An 8,053-nucleotide genomic window follows, 5' to 3' on the forward strand; every position below is an offset into this window, starting at 1 on the left:
ATTTCTACTGAGAAGGAAGGGACAGGATCCTCTCAGCTTGTTCTGAGGCTCCTTGTCACCTGAGACCCTCTTCCAGGGCTCCCTCCCCCGAGCTTCTAAGCTCAGGGATAAAGGGCCTATTCATCAGGCCTCCCAGAGCTGGTCTGGAAGTGGTCTGGCAGCAGCCAGTGGTTAGTCCCCCCTCCTCGAGCCTGTCTTCCCTGCCCCTCCCTCTGGACTTGACACCTGGTATCTCTTTCTTTCTCGTGTCCATGAGCCCAGGGCGCGTGAGGCCCAGGCGGGCATGGTATCTCTTTCTCCCTAAACTGTCCCCAAAGCAGGCACAATTTTGTGTGCTGCCCGCCCCCACTGTCAGTGCACTCTTCCAAGGGTTCCTGTGGAATCCAGGCTCCAGTAAACACCCAAAGAGGAGGAAGTGGGCCAAGCAATGAGCCTGTGATTGCATCAGGGCTGACGCACTCCCTGCCTTTTCCCCCACCTCAGTCTCCAGAGGAGCTCCTTGGGGCCAGGCCCAGCCCAGGAGAGAGGCTCAGGCCAAGGTGAAGAAGGGGATGCTGGGGAGGGATGCAGATTAAATTGCACTCTCCTTGGCTTGGGAAAGAAACAGCCAACAGGTTGAAAGCTGGAGATGATGCAAAGGTGAGTCATTGGAGGAGAGGGTCCGAAGAGGCTGGGAAAGTAACATTTACAGAGTGCCTACCAGGTGCCATGTGACAATAATAACAATACCATCTGACTTAGGGACACATCAGGCACTAGATCAGGAGATTCTGTAATAAGAAGTAACTAGCACTTTATTGTGTGCTGGTGCTATGTGGTTCACCTGTGTTTCCCATCTAATTCTAGCAACACTTATGAGTTGCATGATTATGATGATTCTTTTACAGGTGAGGAAAGTGAGACTCAGAGGGGTTAAAGTCCAGAATTATCTCTCAGTTGATCATTGAAGAGTCAGGGTTTGGATCCAAGTCTATCTGTTCTTTGATTCATCATTCTATATTAATGAATGTAATTTTTCTCAACAGGAGTAGGGTAGTTATTATTAGCTTTGGTTTATAGATGGGGAAACTGAGGTTCAGGAAAGTGAGTTGACATGCCTGAGGTCACAGTGCAAATCTCAACTCTTGTCACCCTTAATTTGAGGCTCTCATGCTGAATTCTTTGGGCCCAAGAGGAAGGAACTCTTGCTAGAGTGCTGCTAAGAGTCCTTTTCAATGCAGTGTGAGTCACATATTGTTTCTCCTCTCCCTGCAAGGTCACCTCTCTGGGCAGTGATAGAATCGACACCTGCCTCTGTGAAGTCACTTGTCACACTGGCTTGTGGTTGCTGACCCAGCTTTCCCTCTGGACTGCCAGCTCTCTGATGGCCAACCCTGGCTATTCAGTCATCTCTCTGTACTGCTAGTGCCTGGCCCAGAGGAGGGCTTGTTGGAATGAATAAATGGATTGGGTTGAGTTGCTGGGATTTGAACCTAGGCCTTTGGGCTCCCTCACCCTGCTGCAGGCCCCTCTCACCAGTGAGGCCTAGTTACACAAGCTGCAAAGCAAACAGCCAAGGCAGGAGGTCAGCTGATTTGAATCCTTTCCCTCTCCTCCCCTTTCCTTTTCTAGAAGCCAAGGAGAAACATGAAAACTCAAATATGCCCTGAACCAGTCTCAACCCCCAAGTCAAGGAATGTAAAGGTGAGGAGTTGCCATGGTAACAGCAGAGCCAGGTGTGCTGGCGAATACTCAGTTTCTGCAGGGAAGTACTGCCTGGTGCCTGTCTGAGGGTTTACTGCTTCTGGCTATAGGGGAGCTGCATTTCATTTGTTCCTCTTGATGTAACCTTACAGGAGACTTTTGCTTTTCATTGCTTCCATTTTCTTCTAAGTGAAAGGGGAGGAAAAAAAATCCCTTCCCCACCTGCTCAGAGAAACGCTAGAAAAACACCAGCAGTCCCATCAGAGGCTCTGCTGCTGCTGGTCATGAAACCCCATCATCACTTAAATTGCTCTATTTTAAAGGTTTGTGAAAACTGCACCAAATTGATTTTTCCCATATCACTTCTATCTGTTATTTCTGTGGTTTCTCTTCTTCAGTGCTGCATTTTCTGGGAGCAAGAGAGCAAGTCTATATGGAAACTTGAGGTACTCTGATGTGGTTTGGGAACCAAAAAATAAAAGTGTTTAAGAGAGTACCAAATTTTTTTCTTTCTTTTACTTACTCACATACTTATGTTTTTTTTTTTTTTTACCCTGGGTCTGTTGAAAAAGATTTGGCTCACAGATTGAAAACTTAATTTAGCTTCAGGTCATGATCACTGTTGAGCAGAGAATCTTATAATCACAAGGATGGAAAGAGCCTTAGAAGTCACCTGGCTCAGAGGTCCCAGAAGTTTAAAAAGTAAGGAGGAAAATCCAGGCATGGTTGCTAGCTTTTAGTTTGGCCAAACAAAAACATTAAAGAAAAACAACTATCATTTACTACAACCACTGCTTCATGAAAGGAAGGACATTTTAATACCAAAAAAGATAGGAAGGGTATACTTTCAGAATGAAAAGCTGTCCCTTAAACAGAATAGATTTAGCATAGGAAATTTACCTTTTTATCCTTAATTTTCTGCTATCCCCATCTACTAGCACCAGTCTGAGTGTGGACATTTGAGAAACCACTGATTTAGTTTACTGTTCCTACCGGTAGTTCTTGGAGATGGTGTCTTGGCCTCTGCTCAGATACCTCTGACGGCTGGGGCGCTTATTACCTTCCCTCTTTGGATAATTCAAGCTGTCACTTCTTTTTGATCTCCCCTCTCTTGCCTGCCCTTCTTCAGGTTGGTTATTGTCCCTCATGTATGCTCCCTTATCTCCCCTACAGTTACCACTTTTGCAGCATTTATCTCACAGTGTTGTAATCACTGGTTGATACATCCATCAACAACTAGACTGTCACCTTCCTGAGGGCAGGGTCTACATCTGTTTACTGCTGGACCCTCCGGCCCATCACCCGGCAGAAGCTCATCAATAATTGTTAACTGAAGGAATGAACTTCTGCCCACAAGACTAATGATATCATGAAATAATAGTAATAATAATCATGAAAATAACACATTATTTAATGTGTACTATAGCCTGAGCACTTTGTGTGATTTTGATCAGGGTCAGGCTTTTATGTCAGGGCATTTGGAATAAGATGAAAATGATAATCTATGAGGCATGTTGCTTTAAAAGGAACTGTTTCTCTGGGAATTTATCCTACAGAATTCCTCTAAAAGGGCTAAAAAATGTATGTGCAGAAATGTCGATTGTAGTACTGCTTGTATTAGCAAAAAAAGGAAACAATCCAAGTATCTATCATTAGGGAATCTGTTAAATAAATTACAGATCAGCCATACTATGTACACAGCCTTTAAAAGAATGAGGTAGATCTAAATGTATTGACATGGAAAACCGTCCAAGACATATTGTTAAGAGAAACAATCCCAACTCTATTATAAACACGCACACATGTTTATGCATATATGAATACACAGAAAAAATATGAATGTACAGAGAAAAATTGGGAGGAACAATATAATACAAATTGTTATTAGTGGTTCTTTCTTTGGGTATGATTATGGGGGACTTTTACTTTATTAAGCATTCATCTCTGTAATTAAAAATTTTTTTTATAGGAAGCATGTCTTAGTTTTTAACAGCGTTATTATTATTATTATTTTTGGCCACACCACGTGGCCTGTGGGATCTTAGTTCCCTGACTAGGGATCGAACCCGGGCCCCGGCAGTGAAAGCACTGACTCCTAAACGCTGGACCGCCAGGGAATTCCCTTAACAGTCTTATTAAAGTATAATTTATATACTATAAAATGCACATATAATTTTTAAGGCTGGGGCTGAGGGTTAGAACACAACTAGAAGGAAAAGCTGCTGACATTGAGGCTAACCTAATCTTTTGTCCTTTTGCCTGCCCTTCTGTTCCCTTCCCCACAATGGGTCTTCCCACCCTCCTCAGGCCCTCAATATCTCTGAGTGGCCTGGGAAACTCCTTTTCTTTATCTGGGCCTATGAAAGGAGAGGCTACACTCGATGACTTCCGAAGTTCTTTCACACATTAATTGCGGTGAATTTGTAGTCCTTCTGCTCTCTCCTACTGAAATTCATGTTTAGGGAGGAGTTGATAAATCTCATTCTCATTACATGAAAATGGCTGGAAAGGCCCAGCTTTTCACTCTTGTGATGTTTGCATTTTAACAAAAGAAGAACTATCATTTTGGCTTTAAGCCAAGAAAGAAACCTTCAATTGTGCAGTTTATGTGTACACAAGTTGAGGATAGGGTAGGGGATATGTTGAGGGTAGCAGGGCAGGGAGCCACTGTGGGGGGGAAAAGTCAGGATTCTGGCCATAGCACCTGACAGAATTAAGACAACTGTGCACCATCAGCAAAGGAATCCTCTCGATTTCACAATGTGACCTTGATTGCCCCATTTAACCTGGTGCTTTGAAGTCTCAGTGTGTAGAAACATTATCACGGTCAGAGAGCATATATTAAACATTTATACACAAGCAGATAATCTATGTCACTCCAAAAGAAGTTGCCATAATGAAAAGAGCTTACACGGTTAAACCAACACCTGTAAGGTAGGTAGATCGTAACCACATTCTCATTCGGGAAGCAGACTGCATAGAGGTTGAGGGTGTGAGGCTCAGGACAAATACTCTCTGGGTTCAAATCCTGCCTCTATCACATACTAGCTGGGTGACCTTGGTCAAGTGGCTTCTCTGTTATTCACCTCAGTTTCCCCGTATGTAAAATGGGTATAATAATTTCCGCCTCCTAGGATTGTTGTGAAATTAAACTCGTTAATAGCTATAAAGGGCTTACAACAACAGTGCCTAGCACATAGTAAGTGCTCAATAAATGTTAGCTCTGAGCATCATTACCTCCTAATCACTTTGTTCATTGTGTAGGGAAGTTCGCTGCTTCACTTCCAACAGCGCTTGTTTCACTTATTAATAAATTCTTTGGTATTTTCCAACTGTCAAACGGGGAAACTAAGTCTCGAGGTGTCAGGGAAAGCTGTGAACTGAAAGGAGTAGTCAGGGCAGCGCCAGAGGTTAAAGTACTGGCCTGGAGTCCGCTGCTGTTTCTCAGCACCGCCTTGAGCTGATCCCCGCCCTCTGGGGGCCTCAGTTGCCCCATCTTTAGTAAGATAAAATAAGGAGTTGCACCATGTTTCTAAACTTTTCTCTCGCTCGCTCGCTCGCTCGCTCTTTGTCAGTTCCTTAAGTCGTTTTCCTTTTGCTTTTCTGGCTGAAATCCAGTAACACCTGACAGCGGTGGAGAGGGGTATCCTAATAGCTGATTGGCCGAGGGAAGGATCCAGAAGGAGGCCGCGGCCTTCCAGTGCACCCAGGCCCAGGCTTGATTCAGCAGCAGTTTTCCAGCTCCTACCGGCACCAGAGGAGAGAACTCCTGACCCGCGGACCCACCCGCGAAGCAAGCCTTGACGTCTCCCGGAATTTACAGCTCCTCTCCCTCCCCGCTGGGCTTCCCCAGGCAGCACGCACCCAGGCTCTTCTTTTGGAGGCTGCCGCCTAGGGCAAACTGCAGGGGTCTGCACAACTCCCCGGGGCTTCCCGCAGAAGCTGATTGACAAGCACGGGGGCGGGGGTGGGGGGTGGGGGGTGGAAGGTTCCTGCAGCCCTTAATGACCGGCGCCCTGCCCCCTCGGCCTCCGCCCCTGTAAAGAGGGCTGTAAAATTCCGGAAGAGAGATTAGAGGCAGGGGATGGGTGGGGCGGTGAATCAGTACATTCCTTCCTCCCCCTGCCTCCCCCTCCCCGGTTATCACTTTGGGGGGGTTGAGTCCTCTCTTGGCCTTCTCCTGACCGGTCCACTGCCAGGGTCCAGACAAGCTAAGCAGTGCTGGGCGGGAACCTCCCAGGGTCAGCTGAACTTTCTGGAGCCCAGATCGCTCATTTTGCAGCTCATGACCCCGTTTGGTTTCGGGTTGGGGAATTTTGGTCGTTGCTGCCAACTGGGTCCTTTGCATATAGAGTAGTTCACAGGCCTGCCTGTGCATTTGTCAGTAGCTCCCATTTATTGGGCAAGCCCTGGCTCTGTCTTTTCTTCCTAAAACTTTGCAGCGTAGGCATACCTTATCTCGCGTTAGCTAGGAAATCGGAAAGCTCAGAGAGGTTAGGTAACTTGCCCAAGGTCAAAAAGTGGCAGAGCCAGGAATAATCCCAGCTCTATCAGTTCCATAGATTTCCCATCACACCCTGCAGCTTCCTTTACTTTAGGACTTTGAAAGGCAACACTTATTAGGGGGTAGGGAAGTAACATGTATGGACTACCTCCTACCGTGCTGCGTAGTTTAAATATATTGTCTTTTATGATTTATTTTTTTCACAACAACCCCCTGAGATAGATGTGATCATCACCGCCATATTACACACTAGGCAACTTTAATAAATTTATTTATTTATTTGGCTGCGTTGGGTCTTTGTTGCTGCGCGCAGGCTTTTCTCTAGTTGTGGCAAGTGTCGTTAAGGTACAGGGCTTCTTATTTGCAGTGGCTTCTCTTGTTGTGGAGCATGGGCTGTAGGCACGTGGGCTTCAGTAGTTGTGGCATGTGGTCTCAGTAGTTGTGGCTCGTGGGCTCTAGAGCGCAGGCTCAGTAGTTGTGGTGCACGGGCTTAGTGGCTCCGCGGCATGTGGGATCTTCCCGGCCCAGGGCTCGAACCCGTGTCCCCTGCATTGGCAGGCAGACTCTTAACCACTGTGCCACCAGGGAAGTCCCACCAGGCAACTTTAGAAGTTGGGAATTTGAGGGGCAGAGCTGGGGTTCCTGTAGAGTCATAGTACAAAACCACAGTTAATGTCCGTGTAGTGCTTGACAGTTTACAAAACACGTTCAAGATCTTCATTTCAGGAACTTCCCTGGTGGCGCAGTGGTTAAGAATCCGCCTGCCAATGCAGGCGACACAGGTTCGAGCCCTGGTCCAGGAAGATCCCACATGCCACGGAGAAACTAAGCCGGTGCACCACAACTACTGAGCCTGTGCTCTAGAGCCTGCAAGCCACAACTACTGAGCCTGAGTGCTGTAACTACTGAAGCCCGTGTGCCTAGAGCCCATGCTCCACAAGAGAAGCCACTACAATGAGAATCCACAGCAAGAGAAGCCACCGCAATGAGAAGCCCGCGCACTGCAACGAAAAGTAGCCCGCGCTCTCTGCAACTAGAGAAAGCCCACGCACAGCAACAAAGACCCAACGCAGCCAAAAATAAATAAGATTTAATAAATAAATAAATAAATAAATCCTTTTTTTTTAAATTTAAAAATCTTCATTTCAGAGCTACCCCATTTCACAGATGAGGATAGAGGTTCAGTCCTGAAGTTAAGCCGTCTGTCCAAGGTCACAAAGCTAACAGTGATAACAAGAGCCTGCAGTTTTGAAATAAACTCTGTAGAGCCAGTAGTAGCAAAGCTCATTCCATTTACTCATTCCACAGTGCCAAGTACTGTTCTAATAATTGTAATAATAGCTAACATTTATTGAACACTTACTATGTGTCCTGTATGGTGCTACCTGAGTTATGTACACTAACTCTTGTAATGCTCAAAACTATGTCATGAGGTAAGTACTGTTTCCTTTTCCATCTTACGGATAGAAAAATTAAGACTAGATGAAATAACTTCCCGAAGTTACACAACAATATAATGGCAATGCAAGGATGCCTGATGAAACAGTCTAGGGTCCCAGGGTAGCAACAAGGCACCTTGGTTGTGTCCCCACTTCTGTCTAAAACCATTTCCCTGAGGGTCTCGGTTTCTTTGCCACACCACCGTTACTTCTTTCTCTAACCCCTGTGTGTGGCAGGCCCACACAGCTCCCGCTCTCAAGGAGCTAATGCTCCATAAAACCAGTCAAGAAGGCCGCCAGCTTTGCCTCACAGGGGCGCTGGAAGGATTAATAAGCTAATGGCACTTGGAATGCTTCAGCAAAGGCGCTGGATAAACTCAGGGCACTTACGTGTAAAACTCACTGCCAAGGGTGGTTCACGCTGTAA

General features: G+C 46.1%; 1 long non-coding RNA gene across 1 annotated transcript; it reads left to right on the forward strand.

The window, feature by feature from the left end:
- Window positions 1-503: 503 nt before the first annotated feature.
- On the forward strand, window positions 504-5,622 carry LOC132515009 (uncharacterized). The gene is made up of 3 exons (XR_009539013.1): window positions 504-639; window positions 1,612-1,683; window positions 5,302-5,622. It is a non-coding gene; the product is annotated as an uncharacterized LOC132515009 (long non-coding RNA).
- Window positions 5,623-8,053: the final 2,431 nt, after the last annotated feature.

Source organism: Lagenorhynchus albirostris, chromosome 2 (genome assembly GCF_949774975.1).
Source record: "Lagenorhynchus albirostris chromosome 2, mLagAlb1.1, whole genome shotgun sequence".
NCBI lineage: Eukaryota > Metazoa > Chordata > Mammalia > Artiodactyla > Delphinidae > Lagenorhynchus > Lagenorhynchus albirostris.